Raw genomic sequence first — 23920 nt, 5'->3', positions numbered from 1 at the left:
GTCAATTGGCAAAAATGTATCGATATGGAGCACTATGAAATATACAATATCAATGTGTTGACAGCATCTAAACTATATATGTTTTTAACCATGAATAACTTCAGTGGCATATAATGTTTACGAAGGTTGTTTAAGGTTCATCGGATGCCGCGCATCATCCTTTGTAATACTTTTGTACAGAATTTTGCAATTTTTCTGTATAAATGATGTGTTATGTTTTGAATATGTTTAAGTTCATACAAAATCTTTGTTTAAACACTGGCCCACAACACTTAGTTAGTTTACTAATTTTAAACAATGACTTGGGACTGCACACAAATAAGTAATATTGGCATTATATTCATGTTGTTTAGCCAGAGGGGAACTGACCCCCCAAGTTTCCCCCAAGGTTATTTTTCTCCATTAATCAACATCTTATGGAGTTTTGTGTTCCTTGCCACAGTTGCCTTCGGCTTGCTCACTGGGGTTATAAATACAATTATTATTTAATTACTTATTTTTATACACAACTTACAATCATATTTAATCAACTACACAATGATGACTCTAAGAATTTATAGATATTACAGTTTCATTTTCTGCAAATGCATGATTTTCTGTAAAGCTGCTTTGAAACGATTATGCTTTGATACAACTTAAATGACTTGACATAAAAAATGGTTATGGTTATGTTTATATGTAGGGTGGAATATATATATATATATATATATTAATATGCTGTAACAAAAAATTGACACACTACATTGATCTGCCTGTTACGTCTTTTTATATAGTTGAAAGTGATTATGTTTAGGGGTTGGGGTAAGGTTAAGTGATCTAAATATCTATAAAAAGTAAAAATATACACATATATTTATTTAGTATAAATACAGTACTGTGCAAACATTTTAGGCAGTTTTGAAAAATGTTGCTTAATTTTTCAAAAATAATGCCATTAATAGACTTTATATATCAATAAACATCATAAAATGTCCAGTAAAAAAAAAATACTAAATAAATGCCAAATCAAAATTTGGTGTGACAACATTTGCCTTCATAACAGCACCAATTCTCCTATATATACCTAGACACAGTTTGTCTTGGTTGTTGGCAGACAGGATGGTCCAAGCTTCTTGGAGAACTTGCCACAGTTATTCTATCTATTTAGGCTGTCTCAATTGCTTCTGTATCTTCATGAAATCCCATACTAACTCACTGATGTTGAGATCAGGACTTTTCCTTTGTTGTAGAGCTCCTTGTTCTTCTTCTATTCAATTATATTTGCTAAAGGAATTTTGAAGACTAAAATGTATATTTCCTACTGCTACACTAAAAGTAGAATATATAAAATAACCATCATTACTGTATATAATAAATTATTTATACAAATACATTTATAATGGATCTTTGTATACAAATATACTGTATTTGTAATGGATTTGTAATTATTTAACTTTTCTAAAAATGTAAATACCTTAACATATTTATGTTTTAGGTGCTTTTATAGTGTCTATATTGCACATTTTAGCATCTAACCAAACGTAAAAACATTTATATTTAAATGTTACTAATATTAACAAAACGGCTATGTATAATAATGAGATCAGACTCCAATATACCAGTTTCCAAGACTAGCCAGAATCTCTAAAGTTGTACATATGTGAAGGTTTTACATTTTAAATGTTGTCAATATGTTGATATTGTGCATTTCAGTGTCTATCCACATGTACAAATATGTAGGTGAATACAAATGAAATCGCTCTGGATTATGTACACATTGGTAAACTTTGGAGCTATAGAACAAAACCCACTTGCTGAAAATGTTGTATTGCCTTTGGTTTCAGCTACAGCGTGACTACAGTGACAGCAGTAAATGGTGTCTGTACTTTGATTTATGAAACACATTTTTTAAGTTAATATTCTATCCATTTACATTAGGAATATCTGAGATTTGTGAATAAAATACCAAACACATCAGCAAAATTCCATTTACAAGATGGAGATGAAAAAATGTAGTTTGGTTTCATCATTGTGAAGGTCACGCTTGCTATTTATTTTTGTTTTCTTTTTCAAAACCCCTGCACAGACAATCTGTATGCGCACAGAAAGCTGAACATGTTTATACCTGTGTGCAAACGCTGTCCTTGAACTGGTTTCCTTTGTGTGCTGACCCATCTCTCCAGGCCATAAGTTGTTAAGGAGTCAAGCAAGTGTGTGTGCGTGATTGTGCGAGTGTGTTTGAGAGACCAGAAACAAGATAAAGGGAGATAACAAAACAAATATGAAGAAAGAACCTGTAGTTCTATCTGACCACATGTGATTTCTTAAGTGTTGGTCTGGAATATTCATTGGACTACTGCTCAGGTCATATGACTTTTTAAAAGAGAAAGCAAAACTTTCTATTAAACCTGTATATAATGCGTTGTACAGGTTTTTATAACACTGTAATACACTTTATATTTTAATATAACATATCTTATAATACTTAAATAATTATAGAGTTTAGTATATTGAGAGTATTCAGTGTAATATAATATAACACATGACATTTCATAAACATTTTGGTGTGGATTATGTGTTTTAAAGGTATAGTGTACAATTTCTGAGCCTCTGACAACACCAAATGGAATTGCACAGATAATGATAACCTGTTGTCAAACAGGTTTTTCCAAACCCTTATCTTGTCTGCCATTGGTTGACCAAACAGGTAGTCCTGCCCAAAACACACGCCACTGGTGCAGGCAATGCTGCTGTGTCGGGCTGGAGAAGTATTCAGACAGCTTCATAAAACCATCTCTGCATTATAAAGTGTGATTGGATGGAGTATTTTTATACTGTAAAAAATAAAATAATAAATAAATAAAATAAAATACACATTTCAAATTACATATACAAACTATTTAAAGTGTAATTTTGCATATTAAAGTATTTTAATGTATCACAACTGTGGTTACTATTAATTACCAACAACTAACAATAATGTGTATTTAGAAGGCATTAAGAATTTATCAAAATGCCTTAACTAGTACTTTTATAATTCATTATATGGAAAGGCTTTATAGAAAGTGTCACAAAACCAATTTCCTCAACATTCAGAATACAGTGTAATAGCTACATAACTGGCTCAAGTCACTGCACCTCACTAATGCATTCCCTCAAGAAATCTATTGCTAATATTAATAGCGTAGTGTCCCTTTAGTGATAATTCACATCAATTACCTCCAAATCAGGTAGACAGCAGGACTGTTTTAATCCAAGGACAGATTTGAGTGAAAGACGCTCCCAATTACACACCGCCTTAGAGCTACTGCAACAGACAGTCAGTGTAATTATCAAACATGGCATCTCTGCATGCTAAACATATTTCACTGATCCAAATTGACTCATTCTAATTCATAAAACTCCCATTCTATTTTTCATAATTTAACATGACAGGGGCAGGCAGAAGTTTAAGGGAGAAGCAGTAATGGTGGTTTTGGTTGTGTAATGTTATGGGAATACACACTGTTGGCAATTCATTTAATGTATTATGATGCAGGAATGTGGCATGAGGGAAAAACTACAGATTGTTGGGATGAGAACACTTGCATACAGCAAGTCAAATCAGTTTACCTTTTGCACTTATTTCAACTACAATCACATTAGAGTCTACAGTTATAAAGTAGGTTTTTGCAAATTAAAAAAGTTTTACACAAAGACATGTATAGCATTTTATTTTTTTAAATATGTTGAAAATGATGTACACACTCACATGAGATGACTCCAGTCATTTCAGAAACCCAATAAAAGTGGTTTAATTTTACATGGAGCGGGTTGCCCCCTTATGGGCTCTGCTATGTTGACAGCAGATGACAACCTGTAACATGAAATTGACTGAGTTTGAGTTACTACCACTAATAATAACAATGAAAAAAATTTATATAAAAAAATAACATGTTAACTTTATATATTTCTAAAACATAAAAGTACATGTAAACAAATCAAGTAAACCAAACGTCTAGGTTACTGTTGTAACCTCCATTCCCTGATGGAGGGAACGATACGTTGTGTCGAAGAAGTGACACTAAGGGTCTCCCTTGAGAGCCTCGCGCATCTCTGAACTTGAGGAAAGGCCACTGAGAAATTGGCAGACAGAATTTGCATATCCTGCCCCCAGACATACGGGTATAAAGGGAGGGAAATGCGTCTGTCAATTTCGGATTTTGCCCTGAGGAGCAGAGAATGAGGTTCGGCTGTAACAGTGGCTCGGTTCAGCAATGTGGCCGGGAGGACACAACATCTACCTATTGAGAGGGAGAAGTTGCTCCAAATGCGGCAGCCGGGGGGCACGGGGACGCCCAAGGGAGACGAGGGTCTGCCCGCAAGGGGACTGTACTGCGGAAAATACACACAGGGAGATAAGTGCACATGGGGGCCCGTCCTGTGGCGCACCTTTTCCAGTACAGAGTAGTTTGAGTACTCGTAGTGGGTCTGGTCGGGGAATTTCTCTGCTGAATTCGCGGACCAGAGGGATAGGGAGGAGTCATCCAGGGAGCCGAGTTAGTGGGATCTCCTGGGATAAGAGCGCGAGATCGCCTCAGTGGAGGGGAAAGGTGCTGGATGCAGGCGGTACACCCGGTCAGTTGTTACCGCATTACCGAGTTCTACCGGCTCGGACCTGAGAGCATGGGATGAAACCGACTCGACCCTGAGAAAAGGTATTGGGTGTTGCCCAACCCACTGCTCTGCATATGTCTGCTAGGGAGGTGCCTTTGGTCAGTGTCCACGGGGATGCCACACTTCTCGTTGAGTGTTCCAGGACTTGCAAGGGCGACATATACCTTCAAGGTGAAGGGGGACAGCCTCCTGCAGGAATGAGAGCACTGACCCGACTGCGCACATTTGTGGATCTTCAGACCGGGAAGAACACCAATTTGCGAACAAGCGCCACTTCAGTGCGTAAAGTTGCCTGGTAGAGGGAGCTCTGGCTTGGTTGATCGTGTCTACGACAGCAGGTGGTAGGCCACTTAGATCTTCCGCATCCCATCCAGGGGCCAGACGTGGAGGTTCCAGAGGTCTGGGCTCAGATTCCAGAGGGATCCCAGTCATCAGGGGAATTCGCCAGTGAGGGGCCGTCGTGAGGAGCACGAGATCCGAGAACCAAGTCCGAGTGGACTAGTAGGGGGCCACCAGAATGACTTGGTCCTCATCCTCCCTGACCTTGCACAGCACCCCTGCAAAAAGGCTCACTAGGGGAAATGTGAAATGCATACTTGCGCAGCCCCCGGGGCCAGCTGTGTGCCAGCTGTCCCGAGGGGAGCCTCCATTCGGGAGTACCAGAACGGGCAGTGGAAGGTCTCTCGGGAGGCAAACAGGTCTACCAGTGCCTTGCCGAATCATTCCCGAATCAGCTGGACCAACTGGGGGTGAAGCCTCCATTCTCCGCTGGGCATAACTTGTCGCGACAGCGCATCTGCTGCCACGTTGAGGCTGCCCAGGATGTGAGTGGCGTGCAGCGATCTGAATCGCTGCTGTCACCAAAGAAGGAGATGGCGGGCGAGTTGTGACGTGACGGGAGCACACGCGCCTTGCCGATTTATGCATATCATATGCATCAACCCCAGCGGCATGACCACCGTGGAGGATGCCATATGCCCCAGGAGCCTCTGGAAATGTTTTAGAGGAACCGCTGTGCCTGGCTTGAACAAGGAGAGGGTGCTTGGCGCTGGGGCTGAGAGCTGGGACCGGGTTGAGGTGGAGCTGTACGTTTCCTGGAAGCCGCAGGAGGCTGCCCTCGGTGAACAGGTGGAGCACGGCCCGTGCTGGTGGTGCAACGGGGCATGATGTGAGAAATGTCCTCCATCTGCTTTTTCACCGCTGAGATCTGCTGGGCGAAGTCCTCGACGGTGTCATTGAAGAGACCGAACTGGGAGACGGGGCGTTAAGGAAGCGTGCTTTGTCCACATCCCGCATCTCGACCAGGTTCAGCCACAGATGTTGTTCCTGAACCATGAGGGTTGCGCCATAGATCCAAAAGCATATGCTCTTTCTAGAGATGAAGTTAACAGTCTTGTGAATGCAGCTCGCTGATCACACAACCGGTCGGCTCCGAAAAAAAATTCTGAATGGACAGACGCATTTCCCTCCCTTTATACCCATATGTCCGAGGGCGGGACATGCAAATTCTGTCTGCCAATTTCTCATTGGCCTTTTCTCAAGTTCAGAGTTGCACGAAGCTCTCAAGAGAGACCCCTAGTGTCGTTTCTTTGACACAACGTCGAAGGGAGCGACAGACGGGGAACAATATAAAAATATATATATAATTAATTCAAACAACAAAGAAACTTGTGTCAACAACATAGTACAGAGTGATTGCATCAGCAGGAGCACCATCCACCAGACAGTCCGAACAGAATGAATGCAAGTGAAAAGATAAAATGTCCATCCATGCATTTTGTGAAAGTACGTGGTGCCAGTGCAAGTCCGAACACAAGGTCTCAAAACTTTGAGATATACTTTGCCCCCGAAAGAGAATATGAGAAAGAACCTGTGCTTCAGCACAATCTGAATATTGAAATAAGCGTCCTTCAAATCTATTGTCACAAACCAGTTCCCCGGCTGCACGTGACATTATTTGTTTCTGCGTCAGCATTTCTATTGACATTTCAACTGAGTGAAATTCAAACATCTCAAATCCAGAATGGGACGCAAGCCGATTTCTTTTTTGGGGACCTGAAAATAACGGCTTTAAAAACCACATTCTTTCTCAGAAGGGGGAATATCCTCTATTGACCATTTTTCTAAGAGAAAATGAATTTCCTTTATCAAAAAAGGGGCTTCCTAAAAAGAAACTTCTGTCAGAACTACCCCACTGAACACCGGAAGAATTTGCCTGAATTGAATTACATAACCATGCATAATCGTTCGAAGTACCCAATTCAAAATGCCCTTCAGCTGCTGCAAAGCTGACAGACGGGCAGAGAGAGAGTGATTAAAGCATACCTCTTGCTTGCAGCATGACCTGTAACCACTAGATGGCACGCTTGGCTTAATTTTGGTGAATGCCCCAGAACAAGGGAAGCCTTTGCTCCTCCAATACTGTGGCTGGTTGAATGGAATTTAATCATGTTTTTCCCATTATTGTATTTAGGCATAAAAGATGAGCACCCTGAAATGTATCTACAGCAGGGACCCTGAGAAACTCACCTGTTCCCTGGTATTTTGAATGGGGAAAAATGTACGTACATTGGGGGAAATATTTATTTGTGAAAACCGGTCGCCACAATGGCCCCAGCATTCTTTATTTGGGGACAATGTATGTGTTTGCATGATGAACATCAAATTCTGTTATGCATTTCTCTGGAGACAGAGGCTGAACTCGAAATGTGTTTATTTATTGTTTGCTACCCAGCGCAAGTTGTGGGGGGGGGCTGAACTATATTCAGGCTGTCAGGTGTTCGAGGCATGAACAACAGCGAACTCAACCCAATGCTGTACAAAGGGCAAACAGGTCCAACATGGATATGTTTGTACGGTCCGATTTCATTCACTGAATGGGGGCTCACCCTTCGTTTCACCGCAAATCCATCAGGCTGCATAAAAAGGACCGGTCCAACATCCAAACACCTATGCCTACATGCCCGTAATGGTGGGGATGAACTAGGAGGGGGTGCAAAACTGTGCCTTCGGCTCTCTGGTGGGACGTTGCAAAGATACTGAATGTGAACGCACCAGAGCTCCAGAGGGCATTTCTCTCTCTCTGCAAGGAAGCATCTGCTGGAACCCGGCAGTCTGCTGTTTCACAGTGCTGAATTTTTTGACCACTGACTGGACAGCATCACCTAACAGTACAGATTGTGACACAGGGGCGTTCATTAGAATGGCCTTGTCACAAATACCTGTGAGCGTAAGACACAGATGGCGTTCCGCTGGCACGAGGCCTGCCATATTCTGGCAAATAGCACGAACAATATATTTGGCAGTTCTTGGCGCCAAATCAGAAGCTCAGCTCAATTTCATGATGGCCACAATATTCTGTCCAGCCCCCTCGTCTAAATCGCTTATAAAATGTGCCGGATAGGCTTGCAAAACTGCCAGCATGTGCAAAGCCGAAATTGCCTGGCCCGAAGCCTGGTAGGCCTTACTCAACAAGGATGATGTAACTCTGCACGGCTTCAAGAGAAGATTAGGCTTCAATTTCCATGTGGTCACGAAGAGGGAGAGAGATGACCAGCTAGCATCTCTTCCATTGCCGGGACCAAAGTATATACGTGGTCGGAAGCTTGACACACATTAGAAAATTCTGAGGAAGATTGATCTATGATCCTCGCCTTAAGGTTGATTCCAGGACTTTGAAATCTAATGATGGAGGTACGGGGAAAGAGGGAGCGCATTTATGGAGCCCATAACGTAGATCCCTAGGGGCGTTGCTTATTCGCCACCAGCCAATAAATTGCCGTGACTGTACGAAGGGCTTCAGACCACGTGACACTCAGGGTGTGTTCCAATGCAATTACGCAGCTCGAGTTCCTATGAAAGGGAACATTTATGCAGGGCAGTTTGTCTTTATTGGACAGTTTAAGTGCATTGTTAAGAAGGTTACATCAGTAGCTGCCTTAAATTGAAGCAAATTATATTTCCAACTGGGTTTCACATCTTAAAATTGCCAAGCACATTATTGATTCAAACCAGGCTCCCTTTAATTAAAGCAAAATTGAAACCACAAATGGAGATATGCAGTTTGCATAAAACAGCATATTAGGTTCAAGAATGTGTTGTGTTTGTCATGGCCTCAGCACACCAATAGCATTCTTGATCTGAGACTCAGCAGGAATGTCTTTCTGTCAGGGAGTCAGGGAGTGAACTCAAATGAAACAGCACAGCTTTCAGCTCAGCAGGCAAAAAAGACAACAACTGAATAATGAATTACTGTCCTTCCAGAGGTGTCTGTAACAATTCCCTTTACCAAGTGATGAAATGGTTTTATATCTTATCAGAACAAATTCTTGCAAAAGGTGTTTAGAAAGTTTTTTTTTTGTACAAATTTTAATAATCCATTTTTAGAAAATACGACTTAATACAACAAAATTCATAATGTGCATCTTTAACTAAACATGAATATCAACAACCATCCAGTAATGACTCTGACTGGTAAGTACACATAACATGGTAACAATTCTTGGTTACTTTCAAGTCAAATTTAATGACTACCACTTCAGTAAATTCACTAAGTTTTTCTTTCATTAACAAAAAAAAAAAAAGATTAGTCATTCATTCAAAAATCAGGCCATGCTGTTTGTTTCCTGCTTTAGATTCAAAGATCCTGCTCATGACAGTCATTAGTTCTAAAATCAGACTACAGTGATTGAGCTGATCACAAATATGTAAGTACATTGTTCCGTTCACATCGCGTATAGTGTATCTTCAGAAACCATTAATGGAACCAAAAGTGATGAACATTATTCAGTTCTAGTATTTTTTTACAAATTGAACCGTTATGTAAATGGTTCTCATTTCCCAACCCAGGGTTTAGGGACAGTGTTATATAAAATATATTACAACACAATATTAGACTGGGGGGGGAGATACATTTTAATAGGTACACAGCAGTCTCCATAAACAGTTGTACAGAGCACAAAAAGAAAGAAAATCGTCTGTCCATTTTTTTAATTACTATTTCACAAAAATCATAGGAAAACTAAATCAAGCAAGCCACAGAAGAAACAGATGGAGGTGAGGACAACAGACGTGCAACAAAAAATAATTCATCAGTCCTTTATGGCCCCTCCATTACAGTCCAAGTCTAAGTGCTGTCACACTACATTATCGTTCCTTATTCTGAACTTTAATTGACCCCCTATTCTTCTAGAGAGAATTTGCTTCATGAGGTAACATCTAAATTTGGATTAAGTAAAGGATAATGCATACTAGGTATGTGTTAAACAATTTTAATGCACGAAATGTTGGGAAATAACCACCCTACATAACTCGGAACCGTTAAACACACACCTAGTGTGGATCATGCCGCTTATACCATGGTCACTTGCCAGCATTGATTAGTTAAAGCTATTGTTGATTTTTGCTGTTCAAATTTTGACTGGTTAAAATGAATGGTTAACTTTATCAACAGGTTATTAGATCCAGAGTTCTGACAATTTTAAATCAGATAAAGAGATAAAGAAGTGCACATTTTAATAATATCACATTTATACGAATAGAGTGGTGGTGGCGTAGTGGGCTAAAGCACAGAACTGTTAATCAGAAGGTCGCTGGTTCAATCCCCACAGCCTCCACCATTGTGTCCTTGAGCAAGTCACTTAACTCCAGGTTGCTCCGGGGGGATTGTCCCTGTAATAAGTACACTGTAAGTTGCTATGGATAAAAGCGTCTGCCAAATGCATAAATGTAAATGAATAATTGGAGAAACATTTTTTTTACTTGAGTTTGTTATAGAACACATTCTGTAAAAACTCTGAATTTGAATGCATAATCCAGAAATAATACTTGTATGTATAAGTCATTATTCTACAAATAATGTAGAAGGGTTGGCACTTCTAAGAACACATATGTAATAGTGATAGTATTCGATAAATAGAGGAGTCAGGAGGCACTGAAAACAGTCAACTATTACTTTTCATCTTGGTTCATAAAACTCAAATAAAAAGGGCACTCAGTGGCCAAATAATCACACACAACTGAGTCACTCAATTTCTCTCAAGAGTTTCTCTCTGGTCCCTCTCTTTCTGCCGACTGATGCCCTTGTCAGCCTTTTCAGGTCTCCCTCCACAATCACTATAACAAGAAACAGGTGTTAATGATAATGACAGCCCAGGTGACGAGCCTTACTGCTCTCCCTCTGCAGGAGACAGACCACACCCCCATCCCCAGAACGTAATATTACATTTCTATTCTTTGTCATTTTCACATTAATGAGGAAAAACCGGTAAGAAGTTGCACTTACTGTTTATGATGAGAGGAAAAACCTCCACAATGCTTTAGAATACATTAAGGGGGCACGATTGATTGAGTTAAGATGAAATCACATATGGCCTTGTGTGGTTACTAAATTCAGATAGTTTTGCTTCGTTTTGCTGGACAGAGAAAGTCGCATTTGATGGTCCGTGTTTTCTTCTCTCCCCCTCTGTGCAAAACTGCATGTCAAACCATACTCTTCTAACAAGCCTTTTGGGTGTTAAAGGGGAAAATGCGGGTGCATTCCTAATTACCTCCAGGTCAGTAATATGGGCTGATGAACACTGGAGTCTCTTCTGTATTTTTTCCTGTAGCGCTTCACAATTGATTTAAAGATGCCATTGCATGACATGATAATATTGTGTTTTGTTATGTGATGGGTAATCCCGCTTTAATGCTCATCAGACTTGCAACACATTATTTGCATCCAGAGGAAATATTGCAATGTCTCATTATGCAGGACAGCAGAAGAGGTGCATAAATATGTAGCGTGATTCAAAGAGACTGAACTACCTGTGCATTAATCGGTTTTAATGCATACATTCCAGCCAATCAGAATTGAGAATTCAAATAGGCCATGGTATAATTCAAGATAAAATATTATTTAGAATTACTAGGGGTTACGCTAACTAGTCGATTAGTTCTGCCACTTGGGTTTGTGTCGACTAGTCACTCAGACCTGACTGACACATCCTCAATCAATGAAGTCATTTTTAAGGGTCAGATCAGGCTGAAACTGCTCCTTAAGACTGCAAATATTAAGTTTTTAGAGAGAGAGTCTTGTATTCAACATTCTAAACTGAATTTGAAATCTCAAAGGAGACTGCACAGGCCTTGTCGATATGTACAAAGTAGGAGACAAAAGAAGTCAAGGCTCTCTCTCTTTTTCCTTCTTTTTCTCTATTCCCCTTCCTGCTTTCTTTCTTCTTTGTTCATTTGCAACAGCTATTGATCAAGGCTCTGGAGGAACCACATCCTGACTTGCACTTTGATTAGCAAAAGAGAGAGAGCATTTTGTGCACTTACCTGTATGCTTTTTATTATTATTATTATTATTATTATTATTATTATTCATAGAATTTTTATGTATGTAATATGTAAACATGATTTCGTTTTTTTAATGAATGTTTGGCAAGATTGTGTACTGTATACAGCCATGCCAATAAAGCGAATTTGAATTGATTTGAGAGAGAGAGAGAGAGAGAGAGAGAGAGAGAGAGAGAGAGAGAGAATGCATGTAAGAAAGAGAGATCTAAAGGAGAGCATGAGAGCTTCAGAATAAGAGGATGAGAGGAAGTTAGGGAGGCTGTCAGAATTGGTCAGAAAGAGAGAGAAAGACTGTGTATTCTGCATCACTGGGCTTGAGACAGGCTCTTTGAAGTGCCGGTTTGGCATGTGAGAAGATGAGAGCGATGCTGGCTTTGCATATGCAAAATTGATTCAAACAAATGCATACTCCGGCATAAAGATTGCTAACAAAGTGTTGTGTGAGGAGACAATGCAATGCAGAACAACAATATACCACCGTCACTCTTGCTGCATGAATGAACCTGCAAAAGAAACTCAGAAGATGTGTATGTTGTTACAGATGTGCTTGGCTGTAAGAAAGCCTGTTTAAATGCGTTCTGTTCTTTTCTGTATGTGGGTTCACACAAACATGGGGGACTAAGTGTGTTTTTATGTGGTGTACCTGCTAAACAGTGTGGACTATGAAATTCTGAGAAAGACAGTCAAAGAAAAAAGAATAGCTATTAGCACTCGACCAGGGCCGGTGCAGTTTGTTTCCATAACTTTCACACAATGGGTCTTATTCATGAATAATGAGCAGAACAAGTCTCACTTTAAATTGTTCATAACATTTTGTACACAAAAGAGGAAAAGTTCAGTTTCAACCAATAACCACGAAAGCATTGTAGCTACCTTATTAGTACAAGTTGGTTCATCAATACAGCTCGTTCTTATAAAGGGAATTAATTAAATCTCCAAAATTGTCAGGCAAAATTCAAACATTTTTAATAATGTGTGTTAAATCACTAATATCATCTTATAATACCAGTATACTGTATTAAAATGTACAAATACTTATTAGCAGACTTACAAAAAGATTTACAATGCATTCAAGGCACACTTTTTATGTGTCTCCACTGTGAAAATACATTGTTCTTCCATACACGGACACATGTTCTCAATTTAGCTTCTTTAGCTCATATCACTATTTTATACAGCCTGGTTCAGCTAATGCATATTTGTATTTGAGGAAAATTCACAGGCAATATGACTGTAAAAAAGTGATTGTCTAAAAAGCTGGATATTCTTTCCTCTGGATGTTCACGCTGTCCTCTGCAAAGTAAAGAATCAAGTATCTTGTCTACTCTGGGACAGGTCTCTCAGGACACTCACAAAACCAGCTGCCACTGCAGAGGCTTTTGACACTCGATCCATGTTCCACACACACACACAAAAAATGTCTCCTCTTTTCTCCCCAATTTGGAATGGCCAATTCCCAATGTGCTCTAAGTCCTCATGGTGGCGTAGTGACTCGCCTCACGGGTGGTGGAGGATGAATCTCAATTGCCTCCACATCGGAGACTGTCAATCCACGCATCTTATCACGTGGTTTGTTGAGCACTTTACCATGCTATTCTCCATGGCATCCATGCACAACTCACCACGCTCCCCACCGAGAGCGAGAACCACACATTATAGCGACCACCAGGAGGTTACCCCATGTAACTCTACCCTCCCTAGCAATCAGGCCAATTTAATTTCTTAGGAGACCTGGTTGGAGTCACTCAGCATGCCCTGGATTCGAACTCGCAACTCCAGGGGTGGTAGTCAGCATCAATACTCGCTGAGCTACCCAGGCCCCCACACACACAAAATATAATAATTTATATATATATATATATTATATATATACACATATACACACACACATACATATACCTTTACCTAGGCCTAAATGGGAGAACCAGGCTTACAACTCAATTTGTTGGCGTATGCCCCTGGCATTGACCACTATAGCTTATCACAAAGCAGTCATAGTACACATGCATTGAACATGCCCATATGGGCTCACGTTCAAGACTATAATTTGAAAGCTTGATGGCTCGATGGCATGCAAAAAAACAAACAAAAGAAAATACAAATAAAAATACACCCAATACTTAAACCTTAAATAGACGACGTAACAATAATAGACTGGTGCGGGAAAACATATTAAAAGAGGATCCATTTGTTTAGGAAACACTGAAGAAATTTGTGGAAATGTGTGTGGACATAAGAATCAGAATTACTGCCCATAAAGTAATAAGAAATGATCATTTAATACTGAAAACAAAGTGGAAAATACAATTCTGCTTATAAAAATATCTAGTTAGCTTAATTGCTACTAAATGGCTCAAATAAAAATCTTAATGTCTTAAAAAGAATTGAAGCTACAAACTGCGTATTTTCACCCTTGGGGGGATGTGAGTGAATGCCCAACTGCCTATTACGTTTATGATACAGGGAATACGTTGCAATTGAGTTATACTATGGTTCATTTGTCATATGTTCTGATTTTAGTGTCACAGGTTTTTCCCCTCCTCTCCTATGTCACATCTCCCTGATTTCTTACTCTATTTTTGGGCTGCGCAACTGAGAGCTGTTTGGATGTGGCAGAATCTTTTTTTTCATGCACCTACATTAGACACAAATTGAAAAACATCATGAAGGGAAAATTCCTCTGGATAAGGCATTATATATTCCCCTGACTTATGTTGTGAAGGAAGTCAACAATCCGTTTGTTAGATTAACCTGCAAGTTGGTGTCGGATATTAGAAAAAAATACAAATGTTAAATACCAATAAAAGATAACACTACATTTCAGTCTAATCCCGCTCTTCCAGATGTACTTAAAGATGTGTAAACACAATACTGGTTTAATAAGGGCATTGAGGTGTTTGGGGACTTATATGAGGGAGAGTCCTTCATAACATTTAAGCAGCTGAGTACAAAGTTCCTTCAAGGAAGTTCCTTACACAACAAGATGGTCACTTAGTACCTCTTTCTTCTCTTCCAATAGATGAAGTTATAAGAGAAAAAAGGGGTCCTACGGTCTTTGGGGGATGAAACAATTCTATGTCAGAAAATAAGTGTATTGTTGTACAGTGGAAGGCTGCTGAACCTCCTGAAGTCACCATGTGGCTTAGAAAAATATCTTCTTATGTTCCAGTGGAGAAAATAATTTTTAATCTCAAAAAGAAACCATCTTTGTTTAATAAGAAATAGGATAAATATATTGATCATACAGAAGAAACAGTTAAAACAATGTAACATTATAAATATTTAAACTAAATTAAACTCATGCCTTTTATAATTGTTCTTGTGTTTTTGGTTTTATTATTATTATATTTAAATATTATTATTGTTATTAACATTTATGTATCTTCAGTGTGCAAGTACCAGTTTTTGTGTTTATGCTAGACTGCAGTCTAGGCTGCTGGTCTGCTGCACGAGTCTGTGTTTGTTTGTAGCTTGTTAGCTTGCTTAGCATTGCTTAATCCTCTACGTTCATCAATTTATCCTTGCCATTTTACCGCATGCTTAATTTTTTTCCTGCTTTTTACTGTTTCAACTGCGTGCTTATTACCGTGCACACCAGTTTTCTTTTCTTTTTTCTTTTCTTTTTTCCCTGCTTGTCTAAATCTCACATTTTGACTGTGTGTATTCTTTTTCTGCTCTGTGTTTTGCACAAATGATTGCATCAATCTCAAACCTTTGCTGATCAGGAAGCACCACAACAACAACAAACAACTGCATGAGGGATTCACATCAATCTCAAAGTCTCGCCGCCAAAGAACAACCATAAGAACAACAACAACCAATTATGGTACGTCATGGCATCTGCTCATGTTATTGCTTCCTGCACTGCATGCCACATGTTTACTATAACTTCTTCCATCAGCATTGAGGGATTTACATGTGATAAATGTAAGGAATTAGTCAGGCTGATGGAGAATGTTAATGAATTAGAGACATGCATTTGAACGCTAGTGGAGGTCAATGAGAAGAGAAGCCGATAGATACTTTTTCAGATGCGAGTAGAACAGCGAGCAACACAGACGCATGATGGTTCCAGCTGTAGAGCCCACTAAGCAGGATTTTTGGATGATGTCTCAGCGGCATACTCGTTCAGCAAAACGACACCACTGTCCCATTCCTGTTAGGGTTTCCAATCGATCCTCTCCACTCAGTGATGCACCCACTGATAATCATGTTGAAAGCGCCCTTGTTATAGGAGATTCTAATGTAAGGAACATGGAAATAGAGGCTCCAGTTACTATTGTAAAAAAATGTTGGGGTGTTGGGCATCTGACATCAGATCAAATTTACAAGTGCTGGCTGATGCTAATCAAATATTTTCTAAAATTGTTATTCATGTCGGCACTAACATTGTCTGGCTTCTCCAGTCAGAGGTCAATAGAGATAATGTTAAAGAGGTGTGTGAACTTGCAAAAACAATGTCAAACACTGTAATATGCTCTGGTCCCCTCCCTGCTCGTCGTGGTGATGAGGTTTATAGTAGATTAGTGTCAGTGAATGGATTGATGTCTGAGTGATGTCTGGAGAATAGTATAGGATTTATAGACAATTGAAAGAGTTTTTGGGGTAGACCTGACCTGCTAAAGAGAGACAGACTCCATCCCTCCAGGGAAGGTGCTGCTGTCCTCTCTAATAACTTGGCTCATATACTTAATAGTGATAATATTTGACTAACAGGGGCACAGGTCAGGAAGCAGACAAATTGGCTAATCCGAATGTCTGCTAGCTGCCTTGAGATGTCACACAGGTCACATAAACACATAAAGTCTGTTCCACAAACTAACAAACACAAACCCCTCACTAAATCATTTAGAAAAATGTGATTACATTAAAACTTGAAAATAACAAAACAAATTAAGATAAACATAATATAAAAGGTAGGGCTACTGAACAGAAATACTAGAAAAGGTTGTGTCCTCCCAACTATGTTCATTTCTACAGAGAAATAGTATATATGAACAATTTTAGTCAGGATTTAGACCCCATCACAGTATAAAGACGGCACGTATCTGAGTTACAAATGACTTGCTCTTATCATCATGATTGCGGCTGCATTTCTCTTCTAGTTCTTTTAGATCTTAGTGCTGCCTTCAACATGATAGATCATGACATTCTCTTGAATAGGCTTGAAAATTATGTTGGCATATGTGGACTTGTAATAGCAATGTTTAGGTCCTCTTTAGCAGACCGCTACCACTTTGTCTGTGGAAATGAGGAATTTTCAAATCAGGGAGTGTCACAGGGATCAGTTTTATGGCCTTTGTTTTTCTCCTTATATATACTTCCCCTGGGAGCTATTATCAGGAATTGTGGAATAAGTTTCCACTGTTATGCCTATGATACCCAACTTTATATTTCTTCGAAACTAATGAAATTTCACAATTCCCCAAATTAGCAGTGTATCAATGAAATCAAAGATTGGATGGCCAGAAATTTCCTTCTACCAAATTTTCACAAAACAGAGGTACTACTTATTGGACCAAAAGCCTCTAAAAATAAGCCGCTAAAATATAATTTGACTCTCGATGGATGTTACATCATCTTCTACAGCAAAGATCTTGTGTTATATTTGATACCAATCTGTCCTTCTAAAATCTTATTTCCAGTGTTTGTTGACATTCTTCCACCTCAGAAATATTGCTAAGTTACAAAACATGCTCTCTGTGCTGATGCCGAAAAACAAATTAATGCATTCATGACCTCAATACTAGATTATTGTAATGCATTACTTGGAGGATGTCCTTCAAGTGCAATAAATAATCTTCAATTGGTTCAGAATTCAGCAGCCAGAGTGCTGATGAGAACCAAGAAATATTAGCACCATTTTATCATCGTTACATTGGCTCCCTGTTAAATTTTGTATTAATTTAAAAAATGTGTTAACTACGTACAAAGCTTTGAATGGTTTGGCTCCATAATAGTAAAGTGAACTTCTACAATGCTTTATTCAATCACGTTCATTAAGACTGTCAAATTATGGCCTGTTAATAGTTCCTATAATTTCAAAATCCACAAAAGGAGGTAGATCCTTTTACTATTTGGCTCCTAAACTATAGAATAGTCCCCCCTAACAATTTTCAGGATGCAGACAAACTCTCTCAGTTTAAATCTAGAATAAAGACTCATATATCTAGCCAGGCATACACCTAATTTATCCATCAACTCACAATTAGGATGCCTTAGTTAGGTGTATCGGAATCAGTAACATTTATCATGATTTATATCTCTGCAAAAAATTCAATGGCATCTACGCTAATATTATTCTATTTGTTTCATGTCTCAACCTTGGGATTCAGATCCGAGTTTACCATAGCCGCCCAAATCCAGCTCCGTTCCTGCTTGGTGTCAAACTCCACTGCTATGTGTCTCTGAGTGATGATGACTAAATGCAGCCAGTACCAGACAGACATCACTTCAGTCTATTACGATGGACTTCAGAAGATGAACTGATGCCAACCATAAGACATGGGATACATCATGTGCCACTGCCTAAACCTTGGAACCTAGGATAGACCTCACCAAAATGACCTGCCAGTTGAACTGCAATGCACCTCACTGATCTCTGCCTGCATCACCTCGGTCTATTAATGGACTACACTCTTAAAATGGAATACATAGACCACAGGTGACAAAACTCAAGGCCAGCGGGCCACATCCGGCCCGCCATGCAATTATATCCGGCCTGCAAGATCATTTTATATATCTGCTTTTAATGGCCCTGTGATATGAAGTGCCAATAACACACACTACAAATCCCATGGTGCAGTGCAATTGCCGCCAACTGCAACCCGCATCAACTACGTCAGAGCAAGCAGTCTGTTGATGTATATAACCCTAATATCAAATCAAAGCTAGGCCCCAACAATGGGCAAGAGAAAAATTGATTCTGAAAACAGAGCCTTTCAAACAGGTGGGAGAATGAGTATATGTTTACTGAAATTGTAGGTAAACCAGTGTGTCTCATTTGCGCAAGCAATGTCGCTGTAATGAAGGAGTATAACCTAAGACGGCATTACAAGACAAAACATGAGGGCGCAGGGCAGAAGCTACAAAAGGTAGAGGAGTTGAAGAAGAATTTGAAATCCCAGCAGGCGTTTTTCACCAAAGCGAAATCACAAAGTGAAGCTGCTGTGAAAGCAAGTTTTATTGTGGCCGAAGAGATCACCAAATCAGGACGGCCGTTTACCGAGGGGGAATTCGTGAAGAACTGTATGGTGAAAGTGTGCAACGTCGTTTGTCCAGATAAAACGCAGGCGTTTGCAAATGTAAGCCTCAGCAGAAACACGGTTGCTAATCGGGTTTGTGAGATGGCCACTGATTTGAAAATACAGTTCATTGAAAGAGCAAAAGATTTTGTTGTATACTCCCTTGCTGTGGATGAAAGTACTGACACGACTGACACAGCACAGCTGGCGATATTCATCCATGGAGTGGACTCCAATTTGTGCATAAAAGAGGAAATACTGGACATTAAATCGATACACGGGACAACGAAAGGAGAAGACATCTTTGAAAATGTATTTCAAAGCGTAACCGACATGAAACTTGTTGGACTTACAAGATATGGCGCACCGGCGATGTGTGGTGTAAAAAGTGGACTCGTGGGAAGGATCAAGGCTCAAAGATGCAGGAGGAGAACCATGCACGTTAATTGACAGTATATCACTGTATCATACACGAGGAATCACTGAGTGCTAAAGTTCTAAAAATGTATCATGTGATGAAAACTGTAACACAAACCGTAAACTTTATCAGAGCCCATGGTTTAATTCACTGTCAATTTCAGTCTTTTCTGTGGGAAATAGATTCCGAGTTTGGCGATATGCCTTATCATAGGGAGGTCCGGTTGTTAAGTCAGGGAAAAGTTCTCAAAAGACACTTTGAGCTGCGTGAGGAAATCTGCCAGTTCATGGACAGTAAAGGGAAAGACTCCACATTTGTGCGGAATGAAAAGTGGAAATGTGAGTTGCCGTTCCTGGCTGACATAACGTTGCATCTTAGCGCTTTAAACCTCCAACTCCAGGGATGGGAGCGCATAATAACTGACATGCATGATGCAGTGAAGGCATTTTAAGTGAAGCTGCGCTTATGGGAGACACAAATGCACCAATGTAACTTGGCTAATTTTCCCTGTTGCCAAGTAATACTGAACCAAGTAAGCGCCACAGTTTTCCAAAGTGCTACCTTTGCTAAAAACCCCGAGCAATGTGAGTTTGCGTGGCATTTCAGTGACTTTGAGGCACAGAATAGTAACTTCAAGCTGCTTCTCAACCCATTTGCCGTCAACGTGGAAACAGTACCTGTAGAAATGCAGATGGAGCTGATAGATCTGCAATGTAAAGGGACACTGAAGGCAAGTATGATACTGCAGGGCCCGCACAGTTCACTCGCTTCATTCCTGAAGCGATTCCCCAGCTCTGCCAACATGTGGCTCGAATCCGGTCTATGTTTGGCAGCACATATCTATGTGAGCAGCTATTCTCTGTGATGAAAATCAACAAAACATCACATAGGAGTCATATCACTGATGAACACCTGCAATCCATCTTGCGAATCTCCACAACACAGAACCTAACCCCAAACATAAACAAACTTGTTGCCAAGAAAAGAATGCAAGTATCAGGCTCTGACTAAATGGTACAAGAAAATGGAATGTTTTGATTTGTTATGATTTAACTTTTAGTTTAAAGGACTTTTTTTTATTTATATTTTCAGATTTTTTTATATACCAGCATTTGAATTTATATAATATTGACAGGAGATTTTTTTTATGGAGAGCAAAATATTTTAAGTTGAAGTTTATTTATTTTGGAATGATATTGTATCCTGTATTTCAATTCATATTAATGTTGAAAAATACCGTAAATATTTAGTATGTTCAATAAATGTTTATCCTGTTCGGCCCGCGACATAAAGTGTGCTTTGAGTTTTGGCCCCCTGTGCAATTGAGTTTGACACCCCTGACATAGTGTGGTGATGAGGGAAGACAGACAAGAGTGCGGATCCAAACGCGGGCTTTATTTGGGATAAAGGACAAAATAAACAAACACTAGAACAAAGCAAAGTCCACGATGGGAAAACAGGCAGGAGCGTGAAAACAGCAGGGGAACCTTGGACGGACAACAGGGTAACCGTGAACGAGTAGACAGACTGACAGGGAACACGGACAGAGGGCGTTTAAGCAGACATCGGAACTGACACATGGAAACACTATACTAACGTTAATGAATGACAAACACAGAACAAACAGACAGGGCTTAAATACACAGACAGAGAACAAAGGAATCAATGAGCACACAAACCCAATGACAGATTAACAAAGACAGGTGATCGTGAAATAGGCGACAGGTGCGGACAATAACGCTGTGACAGCGGTGATGAGGAGCGAGGACGAAGGAAAGTGTAGTTCTAACAGAGACAGTGAAACACAGGCGGGCAACAAGGAAGACATGACAGGGAGCGTGTTCGGTGAAACGGAAAACACGGGACGGATAACAAGGAAGAGTGACATGGAACGTGACTGGCGAGGGTGAAACAGAAAACACGGGACGGACCGCATGGAAACATGACATGAACGTGACTAGAGAACACAGGGATCGTAACATAGCCCCCCCTCAAAGGACCGGATTCCAGACGGTCTAAACAACCTTAAAAACAAAAAACACAAAATGTTCCAGGCGAGGGGGCTAGAAGAGGGGGAGAAAAGACAGACCAAATGGGACACAAGGAACACAAGGACAGGTCAAGGAGGTACAAGAGACACAGAGACGGATTCAGGAAGCACAAGGGGCAATTAGGCAGACCACGGGGAAAAAAAGGGAGATGAGACTGAACACTGGGACAACTAGGCAGTCCATGGAGGTACAGGGGCCAGACAGGCAGACCGGGGAGGAGAAAAGGGAAATGAGACAGTTCACTGGGGCAACTAGGCAGTCCATGGAGACACAAGGGGCAGACAGATGGACCCGGGAGGCCGAGAGGGAAGGCAGGCAGTCTGTGGGGTTGCGATATCGGGCTAGGGTCAGGTGGTCTTGGAATCCTCCGCCGGGAAGGAACTGGTTTAGGAGGGCAGGGAGGTATTGACTGGGCAAGGGTAGGTCTAGGTGAACTGGGAGGCAGCCACAATAGGTGAGCAGGTTTGGATGGCCCGGAAGTTGGCCACGAGACAGGAACAGGTTTAGGTGGCCCGGGAGCTGGCCACAGGGCAAGGGTAGGTTCAGGAGGCCTGGGAGCTGGCCACAGGGCAGGGACCGGTTCAGGAGGCCTGGGAGCTGGCCACAGGGCAAGGACAGGTTCTGGTGGTCTGGGAGCTGGCCACAGGGCAAGGATAGGTTCAGGAGGCCTGGGAGCTGGCCACAGGGCAAGGACAGGTTCAGGAGGCCTGGGAGCTGGCCACAGGGCAAGGACAGGTTTGGGGAACCTGGGAGGAGGCCACTGGACAGGGGCCGGGTCAGGAGGCCTGGGCGGAGGCCACAGATCAGGAACAGGGTCAGGGGCCCTGGGAGAAGGCCCTAGAGGCGGAGACCTGGAAGGCTCTGGCGACGGGGCCGATGGAGGTGGCGCCATAGGAGGCTCTAGAGGCGGAGGCCTGGAAGGCTCTGGAGTCTCTGGGGTCAGGAGGCCTGGGCGGAGGCCACAGATCAGGAACAGGGTCAGGGGCCCTGGGAGAAGGCCCTAGAGGCGGAGACCTGGAAGGCTCTGGCGACGGGGCCGATGGAGGTGGCGCCATAGGAGGCTCTAGAGGCGGAGGCCTGGAAGGCTCTGGAGTCTCTGAGAGCAGAGCTGTAGGAGGCTCGAGAGGTGGAGCCGTAGGAGGCTCGGGAGGTGGAGCCACAGGAGGCTCGGGGAGAAGGGCCGTAGAAGGCTCGAGAGGCTGGAGGGGTGGAGCCCTGGAAAGCTCAGAAGTCTTTGGGAGCAGAGCCGTAGGAGGCTCGGGGAGAAGGGGCGTAGAAGGCTCGAGAGGCTGGAGGGGCGGAGCCCTGAAAGGCTCGAGAGGCTTGAGAGGTGGAGCTCTGGGAAGCTCGGAGGGCGGAGCTCTGGGAAGCTCAGGAAGGCGGAGCTCTGGAAAGCTCGGAAGGCGGAGCACTGGAAAGCTCGGGGGGTACTGGCTCTTGGATGGTCGTGGCTACTGGCGCCGGCCCATGGACGGTCATGGCTACTGGCGTGGGCCCTCGGACGGTCATGGCAGCTGGCGCTGGCTCTTGGACGGTCGAGGCTACAGGCGCTGGCTCTGGGATGGTCGAGGCTACAGGCGCTGGCTCTGGGACGGTAGAGGCTACAGGCGCTGGCTCTGGGACGGTAGAGGCTACAGGCGCTGGCTCTGGGACGGTAGAGGCTACAGGCGCTGGCTCTGGGACGGTAGAGGCTACAGGCGCTGGCTCTGGGATGGTAGAGGCTACAGGCGCTGGCTCTGGAACGGTAGAGGCTACAGGTGCTGGCTCTGGGACGGTAACAGGCGTGGGCCGGGAGGCGGAGGCCTGTCTTCTCCTCCTCCTCCGGGCAGATGAAGTGGACCGTGCAGGCTCACTGACCAAGGCAGGCGTGAAGGGATGAACCATGGGCGAATGGAGGGTTACCACTGTGGGAGGGTTCTCCTCGATGACGCCCACAGTGAACGGAGAAGCGCAGACCAGCAGAGTCTCCTCAATGAAGTCACGGAGCGTCCAGCCGCGCGTCGTCGGCAAACGCTCCTGGAGCGCACCATTCAGTTTGGCCTGGAAAAATGCCACCAGGTCGGAGTCAGAGAAGTCAGTGGGACCTGCAATCAAGAGGAAATCGCGGGTGTAGTCCTCCACCGAACGGTCTTCCTGCTTGAGGCTTATCAGCTTGCAGCTTGCACGTAAAACCGCTGGATCCATGTTAGTGGTCGTTCGTTCTGTGGTGATGAGGGAAGACAGACAAGAGT

The 23920-nt window shown here is 42.0% G+C and overlaps 1 pseudogene; it reads left to right on the top strand.

The window, feature by feature from the left end:
• The first annotated feature begins 18879 nt into the window (after nucleotides 1-18879).
• LOC127623666 (general transcription factor II-I repeat domain-containing protein 2A-like) lies at nucleotides 18880-20649 on the top strand (annotated as a pseudogene).
• The last annotated feature ends 3271 nt before the right edge of the window (nucleotides 20650-23920 follow it).

The sequence above is a fragment of the Xyrauchen texanus genome, chromosome 30 (assembly GCF_025860055.1).
Source record: "Xyrauchen texanus isolate HMW12.3.18 chromosome 30, RBS_HiC_50CHRs, whole genome shotgun sequence".
NCBI lineage: Eukaryota > Metazoa > Chordata > Actinopteri > Cypriniformes > Catostomidae > Xyrauchen > Xyrauchen texanus.
This window is presented reverse-complemented; position numbering and strand designations above follow the sequence as displayed.